Below are 27,549 nucleotides of genomic sequence, written 5' to 3'. Positions count from 1 at the left end.
TGATAGAAAACGTAAAAAGAAAGTCACAGCATTATGCTGAAAAAAATAATCGCCGTCTATGTGGCCACAATTTGCTGTCATCTTTTCCCTTTACCTAAAACTTTACTTTCTCCACTGTGAAATGGTGGGAGAGAGAAGCTGTGGTGACATCATTTCACAGAATTTCAAAGCGCTGAAGGATCTCAGCAGTTCTCTGTCTCTGGCTCATCTTTTTCACTTTAGAGATAAAGTAATTGACCACTAGAGAGATTTGAGAGTTTTCCTAATTCACCAAACTGGGTCTCTAATCTCCTAATCCCCAGTTCATCTAGACGGCTGGCTGCTCTTTATTATCCCAACGAGTGGCATAGTGGTCATATTCTTTTGCAAGCAGCATGAATGCCCCCCTCTCTTTTGATGAGAATCCCAGTAATTTAAGGCTACTAATTTGCAAGTAGTTTTGGTCCTAAGGATGGAATTTTGATAGAAGGTTTTTATATTCTGAGAAAAGATGATGAAAAAGACAACACTTTTTTAGCCTCCTACCACATTCTATCTAAAAATTCTACTAGGCACTTTATATATACTATTTTAGTTCAACTTCGTGATAGCCATACAAAAGAGGCATTATTGTACTTATTTAATAAGGAATAATGTTTTTATACTTATTTAGTAACAAAATACCATGAGCGTATGTAACTTGCCTGGAATGACCTACTTATCAAGTAGTGGGGTTAAGATTTGAGTCCACGCCAGGTGCAATGTCATGTGCCTATAGTCCTAGCTACTTGAGAGGCTGAATGGGAGGATCGCTTGAGGCCAGGAGTTTGAGGCCAGCCTGGGCAACACAGCAATACCCTTATCTCTAAAAAATATATATAGATTTGAAATTTGAGTACATATTTATAGATTTATTGAATTCCCAAAATCTTTAATTTCCACTACACATTATAGAGGAAAACTTGTGTTTCTGTGGAAACCTATGCATTATCTATAGCAGGAATCAGGAAACTTTTCCTTAAAGGACTCAATAGTAAACTTGTAAATATTTTAAATTTACAGGCTATAAAGTTCTGTTGCACCTATTCAACTCTGCCATATAGCCTGATAAACAATACATAAACAAATGGGTAAGATGTTTTCCAAAAAAACTTTATTTACAAAAAGGGGCTGTTTGCTTACAGCTACACCTTGCCAACTCCTAGTCTAGAGTTTCCCTTTTGGTTATCTGATTCTGAATCTGCTCCCTTCGATAACTGAGCTGGTAGAGCGGAGGACTGATTCTGAATCTGTAGCTAACAGCACTGTTTGCTGTTGATAGCTGGTAGCGATGTAAAATTATATGTCTCTCTATATAAAATAACATGTCTATAAACATGTAAATTCTGTTTGTCAGAGGTTCAGTTGACTTTCCCCACTGTGGAATAAGCTAGCTTTGCCTTCTATTTGCACATTCATTTCGATATTCCTAATCTCCATATATGCCTGTTCTTTGGATTCTTTAAACTGGTTTGCCATCTGCTCATCCTCTTATTTAATTAATAAATTAAATAAAATCTCCAACACGTGTTTAATTATACCTGTATGACAATCACTATTTTACCTTTTTTAAATTTATTCTTTTAAAAAAAACTTATTCTTTAACAGCAGCATAATAAAAAGCATTAGCATACTCTTTCTACTATCTCCTATCTTGTAAAACTGTGGCTTTATTTTTTTTCTTCTTCTTGAGGAGAAATAAGAACATGTTTCTGGGCCCCTGCAGAGAATTGGAGAGGTCCTTTATGCCTGGAATTTTCCATTGCCCACATGGTGCCATTATTTTCACTCATGCAACATGAAAGTTGCTTCATATCAATCATGTCACCGCATGTCATAACAGAGAGCATCAACACAATTTCCTTGTCTTTTATGATACAAAGTTGTTATGGAGAAAGTAAGAAAATTGCCAATGTGATAAAGTGGACTTCTCCACAGATTCGACAGAGGTATTTTCCATTGTATGCATAGCTGGTGTACTGAAGATAAAACACATCGATACTGAAAATAAACATATTCCTTTACACTTACCATCCATTGCTCCCTCTCTTAGCTCCCTCCTAAGCTGGGAAGTATAGTGATGGATTCACCAGGGCTGACAAATGATAGCTATTTATTAGAAAATCTTGGACTCTCAAGGTTAGAAGAAAACTTAAGGGTCATCTGTTTTATAGCAATAACTAGAATAACAATATTAAAAACAATAATAAGAGCTAATATCTATTCGTTACTTGTTTATTATGTCAGACGATCTTATACATTTTTTATTTGTAGAATGCCTATTTTGTTGACATAATTATTAATAACCTCTTCTTTAATTTCAAACATAGCCAAGTTAGAATAATAAATTATGTTATTACCCCACTTATGTATGATATCTGATTTTATCTTCACACAATGTTACAACATATGATGATGATAAGTGCAGAAAAGCAACTTGCCTAAGTGCATGCAGCTGGAAGTAGAGAATTGTGTTTGGAACCTTGGAAGTCTGACCATGCCATTAACTACTCTGTTATTTTATCTATTTGCATGTCGCTCACATCAGAAACAATACAGCCAACTGGTTATCCATGGGCAGTGAACTGATCACCTAAGATAGGAATCAGTCCCATCTCTTGATAATTCTCTTGAAAGTTCTCGTGTTTATTATGCTGAAATCTATTCTCCAAGAGTTACAGAAACCTGGACAAAAAAATTGGAACCAATTTTGTCCTAGTTTCTGGACAAAAGGCCATTTTATTCCATGCTAAGAATTTTGTATTGTGTTTGAACCCAAAAGTAAGAGGAAAGGCAAGAAAGCTGTGTATTTATGCTATTTATTTATGTATTTAGAATGTTAAGGTCAGAGGGATTGATTATGAATTATACTAGAGAAGAGGGAGATAGAGTTGCACTAATCCTAAAAACAATAATTAGCATTTTGTACTCTTTTAGTGAAATTTAGATCTTTAGTTTTACTCTGAGAGCCAAAGTTTACAGAAAATCTAGATGAGCTGTGACTGAGGAGCTTGATTGCTGTATTAAGGATTTTTGAGATTTTTTTGTCTTTCCCTAATGCACAGATACCATCAAGCAGAATAGTAAGTAGACATGAATTGTCTCCTGAACTTGACCAGCAATCAAAAGTTCCAATTATCATTATGGTAATGTCAAAACACCAACATGTATATATGTGTGTGTGTGTTTGTGTATGTGTGTGTGTATTTATGTGTGTATGTATACATTCCTCTATTCAGTGACAGACCTATCAAGTTCATCACACCAGATATTATGTTTTGAAAATACTTCTGTTTGGGACAGGTTTGACCAAACTATCATGAAGTTGAAATTCCACTAGCAGAAGACACACAAACATACAAAAATCTGTGGGGAAGTGGGAAAATTAATTGGCCAACAGGGAATTTTTTTGAAAGATCTAAAATAGCTGTAGCGTTTTATGATGAAGCTATTAAAAAAAAAAAAAGGAAAGCCAAGTCCTCACTTTCAAAACCATCTCCCAAAAAAAAAAAAAAACCATCTCCCAAAGATATTTTCCTTATTTCTTCATAGAGTTTGAGATCAGGTTATCTAACTCTAAAGTGTCCAAAACAGTCTACTCAAGTATATTTCTTTTTAAGAGCATTACATTAAATTCACTGTTTTTTAATTTAAGGATGAGAGAATTTTGATTGCCAACTTTAGAACCCCTTTAAAAATAACAGCTTTGGAGTTCAGTTTAGCACAGAAGCTTTTAAACTTCACATTCCATTTGCCTGTGGCTACATTTGACCTCTTTCCTCAAACCTGCCATTTAAATTTCCACTTTATTTCCTTTATAGGCTTGGAAACAAATCAACAGTTACTTTTAAATAGAAATTTTTGTAGTTTAAATATCACAGTATACTATTTGGTTACAGAAACATTTTACCTTTAATTAAGCTTGTTGCAAAAATCCATGTTTTTAATCAAAGAGAAAATGTGCTGTGAAGTTCAAAAAGGTTTCATGTTGGGAGAAGGTGGTATGTTAGAGAATATTTCATAGAGGTTTGTGGAACTTGCAACAATAACTTGTTCCATTTGGGGGGAGTTATTTGGTTCTATGCAGTCTAAATATCAGTGCCATCACTTTGCACAGCTTCCAGGAACACTATTCTTTGTACTTCAGAAGATACGACATGATGTTGCCTCCCTGGACTTTACAACTCATTGTAAAAATTGTGATGATCTTGGCTATGATCATAATTGCCAAGGTCATCAGAGAGGAAGACTATGGTTAAATTATTACAGAGGTCCATTGCAAGAAAATGTTCATCTCAAGTTAGAGAACAATGATTAAGTTTGTTTGCATAACTGGAAATCTAATTTTATGAATTTTTTTTTTTTTGGATCCTAAAGTTGAATCACCTTGGGGAAAAATATTTTTAATATAGCAATATCGAATAAAATTCTTGCTTTTAAAGAACCAAATTGATTCTGAAACTAGAGGAAAAACTTATAACTAACCTTGTTTAAAAACTTAATAAGTTATGGCACCACCTTCTCCATTTTCTAGAAGTTTTAATTCTTGTTTTGCTCACCAGTCCACTTGGGATAGTAGAATTGAGCCCATATTCAAAACAGGCTAACTTCAGGATTACAGATTATTCCCCCCCCAAAAGTCTATTTTTTTCTTTTTAACTTCTTGGAGCCTCCATTATTATGGAGGGCTTAAAATGACTGTCATTTATAGCTTTTGTGACTTGTGCTATTAGAAACACCTGGCAGATGAATCTAAAGTTTGGATGGGATGACTGCTGTAAAGCAGGTGTTTACCAGAACAGGGCAATAGTGGTATTGCAATTAGGAATGTCAAGAGTATATTTAAAACCCAGTGCATGTCTAGTGCCAATTAAAATACACCGATCTAACCAAAAGCCCATAACAAATTGATCTCACAATGTTCAAATAAATATATTTGACAGAACTTGGCCATGAAATAGATGTCTATTTTAGCCTACGAGCATGCTCACAGCCACCTCGGGGCTGGTAGGTGTTGAAAGAAATGGTATTAAGGAGCAAAGCTCCAGATGGTCCCAGGGAAAAGGTTTGCTCTATTATAATAAACACAATGAAAGGCTGACAAGCTGTATGAATGACAGACAAAAGTAACATGCAATAAATGAGATGTTATGACTGATGCCTCATGAGAAAAGCCTGAGCAGCTCTGAGTAAATATGGCACATAAAAAAGAAAAAATTTTCCTGGAGAAAGAGGAACAAAAATATTCCGCAGTAAAGACCCAGGAAGAAAGACAAGATAAGTTTTTTGGCACATAGCTCATTTTTACACTCTCCTATTTTTAAGATCAGCATATATACCATTATTATTTTAACATTTTATTATAAATCACTTCAAGCATATACAAAAGTGTGGATGGAATAGTAAGATGAACCCTCCTGTACAATCAACCAGCTATTACCAATTCATAGCCAAATTTATTCTCTATTGATTCCCACCCACTTCCCCTATTTTTAAATCAAAAATCAAACATCCTGTGATTTCCTCTGTCACAATTGTTATATGTCTTCACAATATTAGAGCTCTTTTTTAACATGGCCGTATTATCATGGTAACATCTAAAAATTTAACAATAATTTCTTAGTATCATCAACTGTGCAAACAGGTCAAATTTTTAGTTGTCCCATAAATATCAAAGATGTTTTGTTTTATGTTTACATTTTGCTTATTTGAACCAGTATCTAAATAATGTCCACATAGTACAATTGTTGATATTTTTGTGTCTCTTTAGGTATTCTCTGTCTTTCTCTTTTTGTCTGTCTCCTTTTTTCTTTTTTTAATAAATTTTTTCGTTCAAGAAATGTGGTCCTGTAGAATTGCCATGATTTAGATATTTCTGGTTACATTCTCATGATGTTTACCATGGTCCTCTGTACTATGCATGTCCTATAACTATAACTTGATAGTTGGATTTAGAGTCTTGATCAAATTCAAGACGATTTTGATTTTGGTTTGTTTTTTGGAATTGCCACTTCAGAAATGATGTTGATTTTTTTCATATATGTCCTGTTACCACTCATTTTGTGATGTTAACAACTGTTGATCCTGATAGCCTAAATTAACTAATTCCTTAAACATTGCAAAATGCCATTTACAATGCATGTACATTAGCATATACATATGCAATGGAATATACATTGCAAAATCACAATATCCAAATTCTATTATTTCATTTTCATTCATTAGCTGGAATACAATTGGCCCTTAAACAACACAGGTTTCAATTGTGTCGATCCACTTATATGTGGATTTTTTTTCCAACTAAACAGTATTTATGCGATGTGAAGCACATGTGTATATATAGAGAGAGTTGACTTCTCATACAGTATATTCTGCAGGGTTGACAGTGAGATTTAAGTAAGTAGGCATAGATTTGGTTACACATGAGGGTCCTGGAACCAATTCCCCGGATATACTGAGGGACAACTGTACTTCTTTAAAGAAATGTTTACCATCTTACACTATTTGTTTACCCTCTGGTGTATTTCATATAGGAAGGGAAAGATAAATACATGCATGATTCTTTCCCTTTATTCAACAGTGTTAGAAATAATGAGTTGATTTACTATCATTCTCCAGTGGTGACCAATACTTTTCAAATGATTTTCAACTCATGGATTAAACACACTAGAAGTTCTGAATCTCTTGTAGTTATTATTTTTATTGATGCACAAATTGTGTGAATTTTCAGAGCCTCTTCAAATTTGTCTTCTAAATTCTTTTGACTCAATCCAAGTTGACAGCTTTCTTCCTATTGGATCTGTAAAGTTTTTCCAGTCCTATACACTTGCTGCCCCATATCTGAAATCAACAGTTTCTCCAAGTGCCCTGGTTCCTTATGATGTGACCATAACTTGGGAATTGCATATATTCATTGCTTCTGAGTTATTTATTATTTTTAGGCCCTTTCACTGGATAGATCAAGAAATATTTTAGTGCTATAATAAATAATGATTTCGTGTGGATACTTTAAAGTAGCAGACAGGATTACAGACTTTTACATAACTTCTTTTATCTTACATTTTCATGTACTCTCTTCAATGCTGAACTTTCCCAGTTGTTGAAGACATTGCAAATGCTAGGATTATAATATCATATAATTAAGCATTAAATTTATCACAAGTTACACGTAGGGAAACAAAGTTATGCTAGTGATACTACTACTAATATGATTACTAAAAATTGTATAAATTTGTATTTTAGAATTCTATATATTCTATATATATATATTCTATATATATAAGGAATTATTATAAAATTAATGTGCTCGAAATCACTTAGAATAATCCCTTTCTATGGTTTCAAGTACATGCCAATTTAGTTCAATTAATTCATTATAATATTAATTATATTTAAAAATTAAAAAAAAATTATAATAGTTCCAAGTCAAATCTACAAGTGAGGTGTATTTAAAGAAATGTAACTTCTATTACATCCTCTGGGTGGAGAACTTCGGGCCTTAGGGCCACCTGTGGCCTTCTGGATCCTTGAATGTGGCCTTTTGCCTGAATCCAAATTTTACAGAACAAATGCTTTTAATAAAGTTGCTTTTAATAAAGGGATTTGTTCTGTGAAGTTTGGATTCAGTCAAGGAGCCACATTTGGGCATCTGGAGGGTCACATGTAGACTTGAGGCCACAGGTTCCCTTAGCATGTATAATGCATGGTTCATTTTAGGAAAATTTGTTGTTTTTCTCATATGTTTAATATTAATACCATTTCATGATATCCTTTTAAGAATTATTTTTAGTGCTTTACCAAGAATGAAACTGAAATCAGTGAATAAATTTTTCTTCCCTTGCTCTATCCTCTCCCATAGTATGTAATTTAAGGTAATGTCATTTTACCTCCAGGTAATAACTGCTGTTATTAATATATATCTTGGCATGTTCTCCTCATTCTCCCCTTATTTTTAATAATTCAAGTATATCTTTTGTCAAAGGATACACTTATGCTATAATTTCTCTTTTATAATTTATTCTTCTTGATGTTATACACACACACCCATGTGTATAGGCTTTTAATTTATATCTTCCCAGTTATTTTGGCAACTTGAAGCTCATTCTCTGACAGATTCCTTAGGAGACTCTCATTGAAATCAAATTTCTTGGGATTTTGCATTTTGATAACTATCAGTGATGATTTTTATTTTTTTTACTTGCTATAGTTTATCTTGTTTTTTTAATTTTTTATTATCATGGGTACATAATAGTTTTATAATGATGATTTTATTTTGAAAATCAGTTTAGCAGGATATGATATGCTTGATTCACCTATTCTTCTCTTGAATGTTTCCTTGATTTAAAATTTTAAGCATCTGACATAAAGGATTTATATTAAAAATTTTTGAATGATATGATGGTTTTCCCTCCCTTACAAATAATTTGCCCCTTTTTTAGCTGTCAAAGACAGTTTTTAAAGTTTATTGTTGTATTTTACTAGACTAAGTCTCAGTGTTAATCATTCTAATAATTTTTTAACTTCTTACATTTTTAATATTAATATTTATTTCCTTTGTTTTTTTTCTTTGGGAATTTCTATTATATGTATGTTAGGTTTTCAAATATTTTCTATATTGCTATTTTTCTTCAAATCCTGAGATATCATTTCTTTTTTAACTTTTAATAATCTCCATCTTTTATCTATCTTGAGTAATTATCTATTGTTTTAATTCCCTTTTATACTGTTTATAATTTAATATTAATTTTTGACATATTTTTCTTTAATTCTAATCTTTCTTGATTTCTGTAATTTTATTTCTGAGGTTAATTTGTACTGTTCTTTCATGTCATCTATTATTTTCTTTGTCTATTTGAGCCCATTTTGAAATGGCAGTTCTTTTGTCTATTGGTTTGTTATGCGGTTTCTTCTTCCTCTCCCAATTTTTTTCTTGTAATATGTTTATATGGGAATCAAACACAATCTTTTTTTCTATTTCTAATGTTTATATTATTTTAATTTTCCTGAACTTTAAGAAAGAGGGTTGAAGGTTTGTGGGGTTTTTTTTGTTTTGTTTTTTTTTTTTTGAGACAGATTATCACTCTGTTGCCTGGGCTAGAGTGCATTGGCATCAGCCTAGCTCACAGCAACCTCAAACTCCTAGACTCAAGCAATCCTCCTGCCTGAGCCTTCCAAGTATCTGGGACTACAGGCATGCACTACCGTGCCTGGCTAATATTTTCTCTATATATTTTTAGTTGTCCAGTTAATTTCTTTCTATTTTTTTAGTAGAGACAGGGTCTCGCTCTTGCTCAGGCTGGTCTTGAACTCCCAAGCTCAAATGATCCTGCCACCTAGGCCTCCCAGAATGCTAGGATTACAAGCGCGATTCACCACGCCCAGCCAAGGGGAGTTTTCTAGATTCATACCTCTATAATACTGTCTTCTCTTACTTCTGTGAAGTTGTCAAAAATATGGTCATACTTGTAAAGATACCCAGACATTGATTCCCTTCCTCATTTTTGTCTGGTTCTTGTTGTTTTCTTGTTTTGTTTGATATAGATCATAATCTCGGTAGTGTCTTCTCAGAGTTTGGCTTTGTTTGAGAAGTTAGTCCTGACTTGTGAGTTTTGAAACTTCCTAGGTAGGGCATAGATTGCATTAGTTTCTTCAGACCTTACTATGTACCTGTTTCAGTGTGTAATAGATTTTAGTTCAAATTGCTTCCCTGATCTTTGCAGAGAGTACCTGGTTGACTATTTGGGTTGTATTGATTTTAAATTCTTCAGATACATATTGCTTTTGTTTCACACATAAAGTTATTTATAGTACTTATGTAGCCATTACTAGCTTGTCTTCAACTATTCATATTCAGAGGTTTGTTGAGATATCTTTCCATCAAATTTTATTTTCTATAGGTTTCTTTACCACTTTTCTGGAGACAGTCTCAGTATGTGTACTTTTAAAATAAACTGGAGAATTCCTAAACTTGACAAATATCTTTCAATACTCTCATGTTGACCTCATACTAAGTTCTTTTGATTATAACTCACAAGTAATCAAAAAGTATTCTGTATAAATCAATTTTAAAATAATCCTTTTGCTTTAAAAATGTTTTGGTTCATTTAAATCTATTCTTTCAGATAAGATGCTAAATTTTGTCAGTCCTACAATATAACTAAGACATAAAAAATTTAGTTATTTAGTATGAGATTAAATATTTTTCAATTAGTGCATTGTCTGGTAAAACTGATTATTTCCATCCATTAATTTTTCATATTCTGTGACATCTGATGGTTTTAAATATTGCTAAAATATTCTATTGTTTGATAAATATAGTAAAAAGAATGAACACCCATAATAATATTACTAGACATTTTCACAATGCAGCCAAATCCCATTGACTAAATAAATTTATTGTTTACTTCCTGAAGTAATTCAAGTAGATAAAATTTTGTCTTAAGTTTTTCAGATAATTGTGACTAAGTAGAAATATTTTTTAAAAACTCATGCAATTAAAAGAGTAAAGCTACATTGTCTTTAATTAGCCTATATATAATTATAAAATAGCATTAATATAAGCAATCATGCAATAGAGGGATCCCATTCTATATTTTTATGTTTGTTTCTATTTTTATTTGTTCTTCTTACTATTAGTTTATTATCTTGATCTTACTTTCCAAATAAACCTTTGTAATTACACAAAAACTATTCATGACAAAAGATGTTTCATTCTTTCCTCTAGTATAAGCAATATTTATTATTTTTCAATATATAATAACAAAATTATAGAGCTAAAAATCATCTACAATCTAAACATCAACAGATACACCCTTTCAATTAACAAATAAGGAAACTTGTCTTTAGTTATATGGTGGTGATGGGTACTTCTGTTGTGAAAATCTGTTACCAAAAGTTTGATAATTGTCCCCAAGACAGAATCAGTGAGAACAAAGAATGAGGACAAGTGGTTTGAGGAAAAGGAAAGAGAAGTTTATTAATTCGCTGGCAAATGAGGAGGGCAGTGGCCTAGCATCTCAAAGACTGTCATCCTGCCTTTAAGCAGAAATACAGGGCTTTTTAAAATGGGGGTTATTGGCAGTTGGGCTTGGGTCTACATGACGGGTGTCACACGCTGGGGCTTTGGGCTATTGTTGTTTACCTACAAATGGTGGTTTTGGTCAACTGTATCTCTAGTGACAATGATCTCATGACCCTTGTCCAGACAATTCTTTTGATCCATATCTTGTGGTTTAAAATACTACAAGACTAACAGCAAGGAACATTTTCCTGCCACTTTGATTACTGGCCTCAGGCAGAAATGCAGTTTTTATTTCCCCAAAAGGGTGGTAGTTTTAGAAGGACAACTCACAAAACATTTCATTGCCCTTTTTCCAACCTTTACCTCTGTTACAAATATACTTTTACTAATCGTCAATGTTCTTTTCCTGTATTTTACAATTTTAATTAAGATTTGAAATGAAATAGTTTCCTGGACAATGTTTTGGTTTCCTAAAAAAAAAAAAATGCACAATCACATTGTATCTTTTGAGAGAATCACAGGAAATTCATACAATGCAATTTCTCATATAAGTACTTTTTCCATAATTTTTTTTACATAATAAAGATAGTATAGTGAGAAACAGGAATCATTGCTTTAAAGAACACTAAATCTCATTAGAATTCAGGGTCTTAATTTACAAAATGAAAGGATAACAGTAAAAGCATTTGACAAATTGTATTACCTATATTTTAATACCTATATGATTTAGGTAGTCTACAAAATAAACCTTAAAGACCTTAGAATTAAAGTGACTATATGGAGGTAATTGACTAGCAAAGATAAAAATTATAAGCTATAAAGTTTTAGGAACTAAGGGAGTGTTCACCAATTAGGAAATTGGTGAACTTAAATAGACTTTTGAAATAAAATAGAAAGCACAGAAATATAGCCAAGTATGCATAAAAACTGAAGTATTGCAGAGAAACAGATGATATATGGACTAATCAATAAATATGAGAATTGGTTAATCATATAAAATAAATATATAAACTTGTAGCTCACACATATCATAAAGATCAATTTCAGGTGGACTCAAGACATGTGTACAAAATAAACTTTAATGAAATGTAAAAGAAAATATAGTATTTTTAAGGATGACACAAACACAAAAGTATGTACTATTAGAGTAAAAACTAATACATTTTAATGCATCAAAATACATAATCTTTTGTACATCAAAGTGTGAATAGGTAAGGCATAGACTGGAAGGAGTATACACAACACTTAAGAATGATTAAGTGTTATTATCTAGAATGATTAAGTGTTATTATCTAACATATAAGGATCTACTTTGTATCAATATATAACAGAAAAGAAAAATTTGCATGAGTAACAGTTTAAATTAGTTATAGTAAACATAAGAACAGAGCTCAGCCTTAAAGTTATCAGAAAAATAAAAGTTAAAATAATATGATTTTATTTCTAATCAATCGTGTTGGCAAATAATAACTATCTAAGGCAATTTTGAAAATGTAGAAAAAAGAACATATACCACAAGATGACATTGTAATGGATAGCCATATGGAAATATGTATTTTGACTTTCACCACACATCATAAACAATATATCAATTCCAGATGAATTGAATATTAAATATGGCATATAAAACAATAAACCAGTTGGAGAAAAACAGAAGAAAACCTTTATTCCCTTAGTGTAGGCAAAGATTTCCTAGTGGGCCCCCAAAGTTCTATCCATACAGAAAAAAAATGGGTAAATGGCTGTGTTATCTTCCCACTTACCAGACCCTGATCTCAATGACCCCAAATCATACACACAAAAATCAATAAATTCTTCTTACAAGTTATGCAAATTAGTATAGAACAAAGTTCCATAATATTTCACCACATTACTCAATGTCTTTTGGAAAGCAGTGCCCAGGATAAGGTTACAGCCTATATAAATGGTTGGTGTTTGATCAGATAGAGCTGCCTATCAATGTCAGGGGAACTATTCATTCCAGCGACAAACCTCTCTGCATATTCTGAATGCTATCCCAGGCGTATCTGGGTGTCTATTGCTGTGCATGAATTCACATTAATAGTAGCACTGACATTTTTCCTGATGTGATTAACAGTGGATTTTTCTTTCAAATTCTTAGAAAGAAGAAAGAAAAGAAAAGAAAAGAAAAGAAAAGAAAAGAAAACTAAACTGCCAAACGAAGGCCTGAAAACTAAAACTGCCTGAAAACTAAACTGCCAAACCAAGGCCTCTTCTTTTTAAAAGTGTTCTTTCAGAATGTCCTTGTCTGACTCACTATAACACTTCCGCCGGGTTGTACCTTGCATCCATCTCCTGGTAAAAGAAATTCAGTTGTGTACTATTTATTAACACCATGCCTGATACTGAAAAGCTATCAAAGCACAAAAGTATAATGTTAATATTGTCATTATTGGTTTTTCTTTGTTCTCTTAATCTTTATTTATTGAATAATTGAAACACTGAATATCTTTAAGAATAATGTATATTGATCACTAAGATGTGGTGACTGTCTTCAGAACTCACAGTGACTAACAGGTGAAAGAAAGACATGCATTTATTTAATTATAAGTGTGATAAGAGCTGTGGTGGGAATAGTGCAAAATGCCATGAGAATATAAGGTAAAAAGTAGACAAAAATTACTCTTTGGGGGGAAGAAGTGAAAGGTCATTGGGAAAGGCTACATATAGGAGATAGTCTTGTAATAAATACATACTTGGGCTATTCAGACTATACCTAATCATTTATAGGCAATATTCTAATGCCTACAGAGAGTAAATATAAAGAAATAGCCTTCTGATAAAAGTTTGTCTCAATTAGGTTTATACTTATACATGCTACATGATATAACTTACGTCCCTTTAAACATAGGTATATTTAATTTTCAAAACTATTCTGTGGATTAGATAGGATTTTAAAAATCCTTATTTTATACAGGAAATGACTAAGGCCTAGAAATCTAAGAGACTTCCCTACAGTAAACAGCTACTTAGTGGTACTTCTAATTTCCAATCTTGATAAAAGAGCAAAAAGAGAAAAAGTATGAGAGAACAAGATGCAATAATGCTTCCACAGCATAAGTGCCTCTGAAATAGATTAAGAAAATGTACTAGTTAGATGTGTTGGTCCCAAGTGTCAGAAACAAACTTGGGCTAACTTAAGCTAGGAGGTAATTCACTGAAAGGCTGTTGGGAAGTTCGCAAATTCCAAGGAAGAGTTTAAATATAAAACCTCAGCAAGAACAGAAGGTAGAGAAGTCACAAAGATCTAGATGGCAGAAAATAATAGGGGGCTTCAGAAGGGTGCAGCAATGACTGCGCTCCAACTGTTTGCAACCTTATGTTAGGCCTCTCGATAGTCACATTTTCAGGTATCTTTGTCCTGCCTCTCTGTCCTCACTTGGTTCCTGAGCCAAAGGATTGCAAATCCTGCCAGGACTTCATGAAATAGAGGAAATGTGGTCCTCAAAAGACATGACACGTGTTATTACTACAAGAAGGGAAGGCAAGGCAGGGGAAGGTGTTTTGGGGCTTAGGCGTCACCCAGACATTCATATCCAAAGTGCACAAGTGCTTATGACACTGCCTATATAAGGCTGTAGTGGTCTTCCAATAGTTACATCCCCTGGGATTGAAAGTATAAAGAGGAGAATAAGGAATATCTAGGTTCCAACCATATTCTCTTACTCCCAATACCTAGGAGCAGCTATGTTTTCCCTTGGCAGTAGAGGTCAATCACCACTCTGAATGCCATAATCCACTTTTGCAAGAACACAGTGGTCAAAGGTCAGCCTCGGCTTCCAATCTCATGGTTATGAGAGAGGTCACTATTTCCTTGTAGAACCATTCAACCCTGACCAGTAAAACCTCTGACTGAGCAGATACCAGACTCATGGGAATAGCATTAAATATTTAAAATGTAGGTTATTTTGTGTAAATACAAAAGGCACCTCCCCATTTTCAATCCTTGATTACAAATTTACATATTGTCATTTTGGCTGGGAGAAAAAGAACACCAAATACTATTTGGTGTTTCAGGGTACATATGACCTCCCTAACTTGACAGAATAAGATTTCCCAGTTGGCATTGGAATTAAGGCATCACTGGGCCATGTCACTATTTCATAAGGCCAGGTTCTTATGAATCATAGTGCATATGATATGAGTACTGAAACTCAGGGCATCTTCTCTCTGCATTATGACTTTCATTTTGATGAGAGTTTTCTGGAAGGTACATTGAATGGGATATTATTATGATGCATTAAGTACTAAGTTCAGAAAAAACGAGAGACAAGAAAAATGAATCCTGAACAGAAAAGCTTTTATCCCAATAAGAAAAAATGTATATAAATGTATGTTGTCCTTTGTAGAAAAAGGGAGTCCTTTTATAATGAACTTTCCACTGGGTGTTTGGCTGCTCCCTTTCAGGTATTTGTACCATTCTGCAACTTCAGGATTGCAGGATTTACTGTTGCTGGCCATTTACAAACTTAATAGCAGCAGTTAACCAGGCTAACCTTTGTAAGTGAAAGTTTTGGGTTAGGGGATCCTTGTGCTACTTTTTATTGTTGCCACACTGGATAAAGTTCATGAGGGCATTGAGCAAGTACTGGGATGACTGCGGAAGTTAAACCTCATTAAGATATGGGCCTTCTTGCCCACTGGATTATTAGTAGCCTCTGTCATCGTGGAGACATTTGTTTGTGCATTCACATGGGGCACAGATTCTTTTCAGGCTTTTGGTCCATCTTGAAAGGCATATTTTTTTTCCAAACAACTTCCTTGTCACCAATCCATTAATACTTCTCTTTCCGGACTTCTAATTTTCCAGCCAGTTTAACAGAAAACTTTATAGATTTTGACCTTAGCCATCTCATCTTCCAAGCCAAAACATAGTCATCTGAATACAAGTCCACAAATTCTTTTTGGAAGTTCTAGACATGATGTTGATAGCATTAACAAATATGGGCTCTGCAGTCTATCTTGAACTTGGGTCCAGTCCCATTTGTGCTAGTTATCAGCTAGGCAGTAATGGGCAAATCATTGTTTCTCATCTGGGCTGAGGGGAAAATGACTGTGCCGATACTATTAGAGATGTTTTGATGATTACATGAGTTAACGCTTATAAAAGATATTTTTAAAAGGTTTTACATGTAGTAAGCCCTCATTAAAACTTAAGTACTATTATAGTTTATATGTTTATTCAATAAATATTTATTTAGAAGCTTCTTTGTGCCAGTACTTTTATAAACTAATGAACAAAGCAAATGTGGAAAAATGCTGATGAGAAGCAAGCTTAAAATCATAGCACTTCACCTCCCTCCTGCCTCCTCTGAAAACCTTGCCTCCTCAGTGTGTGCAGCTGTTTTGACCTAGGCTATTCCACCATGTATTTCTGGCAGGGGCCTGAGAGTGGGAAGCCCACTTAATAGCAGCCCTTCTTCCCACCCAAATTTAGAGCACTTAAGGAAGAGGCCCTTTTTAATCTAATGTATTCTTTAGCCAAATCTGTAGGTTTGGTTTTCTGGATTTAATTGCAGTTCATAGTAGATGGACGAAGATTAAACAAACATCTCTCTCTCTCTCTGGAATTAAAAAAAAAAAAAAAGTGCTTTCCTATAGATTATGCCAAGAGCCAATTCTGAAATGTCATTTAGAATAGACTGATGCTGGATCCAGGTTGGCATTACCTGACTCAGCAAACAATTAGACCATAGTGTGTGGCCCCTGTTGGAGCCTTGAAGGCAGACCTTGGCCCACATGGATAAACCTACACATAGGCAGTTTGGCTTTTTGGTGGAACAATCTCAATATCCAATCCCATAAATAATCCCTAGATTTAAAAAAAAAAAAAAAGAAAACTTTCTTTAGAAATAACCTTAAACTTTGTTGTGTCTACCTCAAAATTCATATGTTGAAGCCCTACCCCTCAGTACCTGAGAATATTGACTGTATTTGGAGATAGGGCATTTAAAAACATATTTAAGTTAAAAAGAGGCCATTTGGGTGGGCCCTAATCCAATCTGATTGCTGTCCTTATAAGAAGAGAAAATTTGAACACATGAAGAAACCCTGGGGGTGTACAGAAATACCACATGAGAACACAGCACGAGGGTGGGCAAGCCGAGGAGAGAGCTATCAGAAGAAACCAAACCTACCAAACCTGTCACCTGGTCTTGGAATTCCAACCACCAGACCATGAAAAGGAAATTTCTGTTGTTTAGGCCACTCAGTTGTGGTATTTTTGTTAAGACAACCCTAGCAAACAGATACAGATTTACTTATAGAAACTTTCTATATGCTCTCCACCTAGCTTCTCCTAATGCTAATATATATCCATAGTACAATTATCAAAACAGTAACACTTAGATTTTTTATGATGTAAATAAGATACTCCTGCATTTCTTCCCCCATGTATTCTTTTTTTAAATTATTATTCTAAATATTATATCTGGGCATGATAAATTCAGGCTTTAATTATAGGGTAGACAACAATGGAGGGTACAGAGAACTATTTTAGCTTTCTTGTAAAAGGCAATGTTTAATCCTCAGACTTTGAAAATGCAGTTGAACTTTTTCAGAGTATTGCAATGAGTCACTGGAATACTCACAAATATTTTCATTCCAAGTGTTAGATTTCAATATGTTCCTGATCAATGTTGTAATTTTCACATAGGAACTTATGAGGCCATACATTCCACTTTTATAACTCTGAAACTCTATGTTAATCACTGTGTTTTCAACAATTGCAAACTCACAGATCTGAACATATAAGGAATATGTGATACTTTCACAACTGAGTGTCATCTTTTGCCTTGAGGCAAGAATTTTGACATTGTTTCTTGTCATTCTCTTGCTTTAAATTATCTAATCCCATCAGAAACAACTGTGGTTTGCTGTAATTTTTTTTCTTCTTAATAATCTCCCATTATATCATGTTATGGCAGCAATACCTGGTATCCTAGGGCTACACACATGATTTCAGATGTTGACAGACCATAAGATAATTAGCTATTTCTGAATCATGTACCATGGGATGCTAATTTACTTCAATAAAAATGAAAAAAGTCTTAATGTCCTTCATTTTATCTCTATCCAAAAAGTAACTCCAAACATTACCATGTCTCAGAGGATCTGTTTTGTACAGCCAACTCTTTGACACAAATCTCATTATCAGTTACAATTCTTTCTCTCCAAGAAAAAAATAATACATTTTGGCTTACATAAGGAAAAAAAATAAATTTATTGGAAGGATGGTGGGTAGAGTTCATAGGTTGAAGATTTTACAAACAGAGCTTGGAAAAGACAAGAACCAGGGGGCCTTTCCAAAATTCTTCCACTTTTTCCATTATTTCATCGGTTTGTTGAGATTCAAATTCCCAGGAAAGACTCTCATTATCTTGGATTTTGTAAGAGATAGGGTTCAACCCCTAGCTGAGGTAGGATGATCTGGTGACAGGAGGAGGCATGTTGATGACTACTACAGGGGAAGGGAAAAACAGTGGTTCCCAAGGAAAAAGGTAGAAGAAAGGTGGAGAAAAAAATGCAACACAACAAAACAAAAGAAAACAACTCACAACTGTTGCCCAGTACAGTTCTCAAGAGGAAATCTAGAAGCGAATGAATCATAAATATGAGGTAAAGACATTTTAAGGGTTCCAGATTTTTATAGTAAAATTCTAACAGTGCATGATTTGCCCTTTCCCATATTCCTATCAAATTATTTATTAAACAGTCCCAAAATAAAAATTTAAACAGAAGTAGGCATTAGAAATATTGCTCAATCACCTTTCATGCAGATGAAATTCCCCTTCATTATGAAAAGTTAGAATAAAATCTTTAGGCAGAATAGCAGAACTCTGTAGAGGAAAATACTATACAAAATGTCCACCAACCTACACCAATGGTAGGAGGATAATAGGAGATTTTCCACACAGGCATGGCTTTTAATGAGACCAAAACTGCATCACTCTCACTTGTACCCCCATACTACTCTACAGTAGTACCTATGTTCTCCTTAGTACCTAAGAACATATCTTTTGTCTCAGTATTTCCACTTTTATAAGCTTATTCAAAAGGTATAATTATTATTGTAAATAGTATTTTTATATGAAGATGTACAACTATAGAATGAAAGGGTTCCTGGCAGGCCACAATAAATAGGTTTTTCAAGGCCATTCAGGAGCACAATATAAAAATTTAAAAGTATCAAACACACAGACAAATTTCCATAAATTTCAGTAAAGCAACAGTACAACATCCACTACTGGATAAGAGGCTAACTGGCAAAAATGCTAGATAAAAAAGACTATGAAAAAAATATGAGAATTCCAAAAGTTTGTGGAAAAAGGGAATTAAAAGATAAAAATAAAAAATATAAACTTTATTTTTCAACATGAGCTCCATCAAGTCCAAAACACTTTTATAAGTGATGATACCAGTCATTGAGTCCATTCCTGAAGAACTGAGCATCCTGGGAAATGAATCATGTAAATGCAGTCTTTTTACATTATTAACTGAAGAAAAATGAGTTCCCTTTACAGACCTTTTTTTGTTAAAGATTGGGAAACAAAAAGAAGTCAGAAGGAGTCAATCAGGACTGTGAGGTGGATTCCTAATGATTTCCCAGCAAAACTCTCACAAGATTTCCCTTATTTGATGAGAGGAATGAGTAGGAGCATTGTTGTGGTGGATGAGGACTTTCTGGTAAAGCTCCCCTGGGCGTTTTTCTGCTAAAGCTTTAGGTAACGTTCTCAAAACACTCTCATAATAAGCAGGCATTGCTGTTCTTCAGCCCTGTAGAAAGTCAACAAGCAAAATGCCTTGAGCATACCCCCAAACTGTTGCCATAATCTTTGCTCTTGACCAATCTGCTTTTGCTTTCACTGGACCACTTACCCCTTGGTAACTGGTGTGTACTTTGTCTTCAGTATCAGATTGGTAAAGTCATATTCCATTTTTTGTTACAATTCTTTGAAGAAAATCTTCAGGATCTTGATCCCGCTTGTTCAAAATTTCTGTTGAAAACTTTGGTTTTGTCTGCAGTTGATCTGGGTGCAATGGTTTTGGCACCCATCAGATAGAAAGTTTGCTGAATTTTAATTTTCAGTCAGAATTGTATAAGCTGAACCAATTGTGATGTCTATGGTGTTGGCTATTGTTTCTGATGTTAATCATTAGTCCTCTCCAATTAGAGTGTGAACAAGATTTTTTTATAATTTTTTTGGAAATCGATATGGATGGTCTGCCCCTTTGTGGGCTTCATCTTCAACATTGTCTCATCCCTTCTTAAACTTGTTATCTATTTATAAACTACAGATTCCTTTGGGCACTGTTCCCACAATCTTTCCATAAAGAATCAATGATTTCACCATTCTTCTACCCAAGCTTCATGGTAAATTTGATGTTTGTTTCTGCTTAAGTTTTAGCAGAATTCATGTTGCTCTAATACGGGCTGTTTTTAAACTGATGTCTTATCCTTCTTAGTGACAAGAACTAAGATCTGTTCAGTTAGTGTGAGTTTACAACAAGTTAGTGTGAGTTTATTTTCATGCAAAAAACTTTGAAATCCATGCATAGTTTTTTCATAATATGCATTTTCCATGAACTTTTTGAAATCCCCTCACATGTTCAGGGTGGCAAAATAAAAGAAAATTAAAGATAATTTTAGATTTAGAAAAACAAAAGAAGAATAATGTATTCAGATGTCAGATAGCAATCAACACAGGACTGTGATCCCTGAGAGAAGACAAACCAACAATGCAAGCTTGTGGTTGTACCAGCTTACTACCTAGAGGCAGTTTCCAAGGCACAGCAGAGTGAGAAGTACCCAGATAAAGTCTGACAGTCTCACTGATTTTGGAGTTTAGGGAGGCCAAGTTAGCTAGAACTTGTAGGGGCAGAAAACTGGAGAGGGCCAAGCTGGAGAGAGACAGAGACAGAGAGAGACACACACACATACGTACACACACAGAGAAAGAGAAAGGGATGGAGAGAATGAAAATCTCGGGGGAAAAAGACCCCTGGTATTTAGCTAAATATGGATATGCACTGTGGAAGAGGAAACTATCCAAAGCTAGGAAGAAGAAAAAAATAAATATAACACCAGAGGGGAGAAAAATAGAAAGGTGTAGGTCTAACAATCCCACTAGCTTACACAGAGCTGAAAATAATTGTAATTCATCAGGGTATAATGTAGAAACTTTAGAAGAGTGTTGTCTTAGTAAGAAAAATTAATTTAACTGTAGACTGAGGTTACTCTGGACCTGTCCTACCAAAACTTAAAAGCAAGCCCTGAAATGATCCATCAAATTCTAAAAGATCCAGTGAATTTCAAGAAACGTATTGGAAGAAAATCCAATGCTTTTTACAGGAATACAATAAAAACAAGAAAAGAAAAAGAGAAATTCACATCTGATATCCAATAAAAAAAGTGTCAGGCATTCAAAGGAACAGGAAACTATAACCATTAATCAAGATAAAAATCAACAATAAAATCAGAACTAAGAATGAAGTATAATGAAACTAGCAGACAAAAATGTTAAAACAGCTCCACATGTTTAAGTAGAAGAAAATATGACTATAGTAAAGAGAGAAATGTAAGGTATAAGAAAGATGCAAATAAAAAATTTAGAGGTAAAGTTATTTAATTTGTGAAATTAAAAATATAGTGGATGAAGTTAAGAGGAGATAAGACACTGCTGAATGAAAGATTAGTGATTAGTTATCTTGTAAAGAAAGCAATAGAAATTATCCAATATGAAGAAGGTAAGAAAAAGATTGAAATACAAACAATATTAGTAATCGATGGTACAATATAAAACAGGATAACCTAGGTATAATTGGCATGGGACTGCAAACTAGTTCAACCTCTGTGGAAAGCAATATGGGGATACCTCAAAGTGATACAAGTGAATCTACCATTTGATCCAGCAATTCCACTACTGGGCATCTACCCAAAAGATCAAAAGTCATTTTATGAAAAAGACACCTGCACTTGAATGTTTATAGCAGCACAATTCACAATTGCAAAGCTATGGAAATAACCTAAGTGCCCATCAATTCATGAGTGGATTAATAAAATGTGGTATATGTATACCATGGAGTACTACTCAGCTTTGAGAAACAACGGTGATATAGCACCTCTTGTATTTTCCTGGATACAGCTGGAACCCACTCTACTAAATGAAGTATCTCAAGAATGGAAAAACCAGCACCACATATACTCACCAGCAAATTGGTATTAACGGATCAACACCTAAGTGGACATATAGGAGTAACATTTATTGGGTGTCGGGAGGGTGGGAGGGGGGAGGAAGGGACGGGTATATACAACCACAATGAGTAAGAAGTGCAACGTTTGGGGGATGGACATGCTTGAAGCTCTTACTCGAGGGGGAAGGGAGGCATGGGCAATATAAGTAACCTTAAAACTTGTACTCCCATAATACGCTAAAATAAAAATTAAAATAAAAAAATCATAAAAAAGAAGAGAAAGATGAGACAATAAAAAATATTTGAAGGAATATTCACCAAAATTTTTCCAAATTTGATAGAAACTATATATCCACAGATCTAGAAAGTTCAATGAATTTCACTCAGAGGAAACTTAATGAAAACTACATCAAGGTAAATCACAATCAAACTACTGAAATCTAGTAACGAAGAAAAAAATCCTAAAAGGACATGGAAAAAAATTACATTATAGACAGAAGAAACAACACAAGAATAAAAATAGACTTCTTATCAAATGCTGTGTAAGCCAAAATACAGTGGAAAAACATCTACATAGTGGTATATTTTTTATATATAGTTAACATTTTTAAAAATTTCAATAGATTTAAGGGGTACAATGGTTTTTTGTTTAATGGATAAATTGTATACTGGTGAAGTCAGGGCTTTTATTGTGCCTGTCACCTGAATAGTTTACATTGACCCCAATAGGTACTTTTGATCCCTCCCACCTCCAGTCTCCAAAGCCACTTCAATCACTCTGTGTGACCATGTGTACTCATCATTCAGCTCCATAAGTGGAATAGTTTTTTTAAAAACTGAGATTTCTTTAGTAGATGAAAATATTTTTTTTCAAATTTGAAGGGGAAATAAAGACTTTTTCAGGCAATCATATATTAAGAGAACTTATCATCAGCATACTGTCATTATAAGAAATCTTAAAGAAAGTTTTTAAAAAAGAATACCAGATAGAAATTTGAATCTACAAAAAGAAGTGAAGAGTATAGCAAATGATAAAATGTGGAAAAATATAAATAGTTTTTAATTTGGGGGTTAATTTTAATTTTTAGTTTTTAATAGTTTTAAATTTTAAATAGTTTTAAATTTAAAATTTTTTAAATTTTAGTTTAATTGATTTTTAATTTAATTATTTATTTTTAGTTGACGCATAATAATTGCATGTATTTATGGGGTACAGTGTGATATTTTGACAAATGCATACAATGTGTAATGTTCAAATCAGGGTAATTAGCATAGCTATCACCTCAAGCATTCATTATTTTCTTTTTGTGTTAGGAATATTTAAAATCTACTCTTCTAGCTATTTAAAATTATATGACTTATTGTTAGTTATAATTAACCTATAGTGTTACAGAATGCTAGGAATTGTTCCTCCTATCTAGCTGTACTTTTGTATCCATTAACCAACCTTTGTCTAACCACCCTCCCCTCTCTGCTTCACCTCCTCTAGTAAACACTATTTTACTCTCTACTTGTGCAAGATCAACTTTTTAAGCTTTCACATATGAGTAAAAGCAAGAAGTATTTATCTTTCTGCTCTTAGCTTATTTTACTTAATATAAAGTCCCCCAAACATATCCATGTTGCCATGAATGATAGAATTTTATTCTTTTTTATGACTAAATAATATTCCGTTGTGTATGTATACCATATTTCTTTACATAGTCAAATATGTTTTCAAATATATTTGACAGTTTAAAGCAAAAATAATAAATATCATAAAATACTGCTGGGTGGATAGTGTTTATAGAAGTAAAATATTTAATAGTAATAGCAAAAAAGGATGGAATAATATAAATATATTTTGTGCTGAAAACCTGCAAAATTCTTTTAAAAATTTCAGTACATAAGGAATAAAAGAACCTTAACAGAAAGGGTTGGAGGGCTACCTACAAAGAAACTTACAATTAATATCACAAATAATGGTGAAAGAATGTTCTTTCTCTAAGACTGAGAACAGGGCAAGGATGTTTAATGTCATAACTGATTAAAAATTTTACTAGGGGTCCCAACTTATGCAATAAGGAAGGAAATAAAAACAAATGAAAGGTGATATATGGACAAGACTGTAAGCAAGTCCATTGACCATGCCATGCAGACAAAATCTCCACTTTTTTTTCTTTACTATTCACAAAACTATTAGATTATTAAGTATGAAATGTCTAGTTTCCTTAAGTACTAAGTTTGACAGTTGCTATCTTTGACATTTCACTTTCACACATCTTGTTTTATTTTTATTGTGAAGGTACATCCTCAGTCTTTCAAACGGATATTTTGGCTTGTGATTATCTTTCAATTTTTTGAGCAATTTTTGTGAAACCATGGATAAATCAAAAACTTGTGTCATTTCTGAATATGAGTTCTGTCATGGAAACAGTGCAGGACAAATAGCTCAAAATATCAACGAAGTGTTTGAGAAAGATGTTGTTAATGAACACACAGTATGTTGATGGTTTGAGAAATTTTGTTCTGGTGATTTGAATCTTGAAAATGAGCCACATGAGTGACCTAAGACCAAGGGGGCTAATGATGAGCTGAAATTTGCAGTGGAAGTGAATCCATCTCAAACTATGTGTGCATTAGCAGCAAGGTTTGACATTACTATTCCAACAATATTGTATCATTTGAAACAATTCATCAAGGTAAAGAAGCTGGATAGAGGGGCACTGCATGAATTAAATGAGCAATAGAAGTGAAATCATCCGGAAGCTTGCCTTTCTTTGTTGTCATGACATAAAGGCAAACGATTTCTATACCATATTATCACATGTGATGAAAAATGGATTCTTTTTGACAATGGCAAGTATTTGGCACAATGGTTGGATAAAGATAAAGTTCCAAAATACAGTCCAAAACCTAATATTCATCAAAAAAAGCTAATCGTGTCTGTTTGGTGGTCCAACACTGGTATTATCCATTACAAACTCATGAAACCTGGTCAATCAATTACAGCAGATGTCTACTGCAACCACTGGATGAAATGATGAGGATGCTTGTGATTAAGCATCCAAGATTGGTCAATAGAGACAGGTCAATCCTCTTGCAAGACTATGCTTGACCACATTTCACAAACAGCACTGCTCAAACTACAGCAGCTGGACTTGGAAACTCTCTGTCATCCACTGTATTCACTAGACCTTGCATCAACTGGCTACCACTTCTTCCAGGCTTTGGAACATTTCTTGCAAGGAAAAATAGTCAATTTTCAACAATCTGTGGAAAACGCCTTTGGCGATTTCATCGCCACATGCTCTACAGGCTTCTTTGCTGTTGGTATAAACAAGCTACCATTAAGATGGCAAAATTGTGTCAACAGTTTAGGCACATACTTTGATTAATTGTACTGCTTCTTGTTTGAGATAAAATAAACTACACTTTTGATTCAAAATCTGGCATTTCATATTTAAGGACCTAATAATATTTTCATAACCATCTGATAATATCTTCTTTTTGGTTCTGATCTCAGGCAAAAAATTCAATACACAAACAATATAGTTAAGTATACATAATAATGGGTGTGAGTGGATAAGCTAATTGAATCAGGTGCATCTAGTTATAGATGAATTAGAATTGAAGGAAGAAAATGTGAAATTGTTTGTTGTTAGCCATGAACTAAGGAGTATGAATAACTCAAACATACAAGTGGGATCCATAGAAATAACACTCTCTACACCTGATAAAACATTAAATCAATGTGAGTGAGACAGTTAAAAAGGAAGAATTTGAAGGAATAATTATTTTAATAAGATTCCTGACAATATGCACAGTTGGATCCATTGCCCATGGAAAGGAAAAGAGACATATTCTCAAGTGTAACTGAATAGAAAACAAAGAAGATAGTTGAAGATATTGGCAAATTTGTAGATCTGATGGGAAGAAGTTGAGGAAGTTCCCAATCGACGGCCTCTTATTTCTCAATATTAAAAGTGAGATAATTTGATGAGGGTAAAGAAGCTGACACAGCATTTAAAATGTAAAGAAGGAACATGGACAAAATCTGATTCAATCTGTTTTAGAAGGTGAAAGAGTACATTAACTAGAAAAATGTAGTATACACACATACAATAACATTTCCATATATATTCATATGTATATATATATATACTCACAAAAATGAGAAAAAAGTATATAAATGTTAAAAGATATTATATTTGAATAGAAAAATTACATAGAATTTAGTTTTTTAAATTTTGCCTTTTTTTCCTAAAATCAAAATATATGACTTACAATGTCAGATTGAGGGAATGTTTTTGTATAGTAATGGGACAGAACTAATTTATGAGTTAGAAGTAATAATATGGCTAAGACCCAGAAGCAGAAATAATCAGGTGAGAGGGTTACATGAAAAGAGCATCTTGCCAACTTATTCTTCATAGATTCTGAAAAAAATAGAATAGAACATACAGATTTACAGTACCTAGCAGAGTATTATATCAATGGCATTCCCCAAGATATATTAATTTACCTACATTTAACAATAGTTTACATTGTTTTTGTAAGTTTCCCAACTCATTTTGAGATGAGCTATTTCAGTCTGTATTCAGCTCATACATTCGATGTCAGAATGCTTCCCATTCTTAAGAAGATGGTTTAAAGCCCAGAAAGGATGAGGGATTTTCCATGAGTGATATTGAAAGGCAATAGCAGAACTGAGACCAAAATTCAGCTCCTCCAGATGTTGAATTTTTCACTCAGCTGAATATAGTCCATAAGACCTTCTTTGTGCTTCTAACATCCTTCAGAGTCTGCATCTGTTTTATATACTGCTCCATTGAGAAAGATCCCTAAACAGATGCAATATGTAAAGTATGTGAGAATAAGGAAGATTTGAAGGTATGGTATTATAATCAATCAAGCTAAAATTAGATTCATTCTGTTTTTAATATTCTGCCTGACCCAAAATGTTCCAAGCTCATTGGTTAAGTCAGACAGCAACCAGGTGGGAAGTATCCATTTCTACGTTTTTAAATACACTTTATAAAACTTAAGTTCAAACAAAGTTTAAATTGTGTCAAGACAGTCAAGTCTTCTTAAGCCCAGGCAGGCACTAGCCTTCCATTCAGGTGCTGTACATATGTTATATTTCAATGTTAAAGATAATATAAATTAAAGTAATTCTCAGCCCCATTGTTTTCAATCACTATCTTGTGTAAGTGAATTCTTCCAAAAGTGATCTATCATAGAGGATGTATTTCCAGTATAATCTTTTTTCTTCCTTCAACTTAATTACATGTAAAGAATCAAATGGTATTTTTATG

This window comes from Microcebus murinus, chromosome 1 (assembly GCF_040939455.1).
Source record: "Microcebus murinus isolate Inina chromosome 1, M.murinus_Inina_mat1.0, whole genome shotgun sequence".
Lineage (NCBI taxonomy): Eukaryota > Metazoa > Chordata > Mammalia > Primates > Cheirogaleidae > Microcebus > Microcebus murinus.
This window is presented reverse-complemented; position numbering follows the sequence as displayed.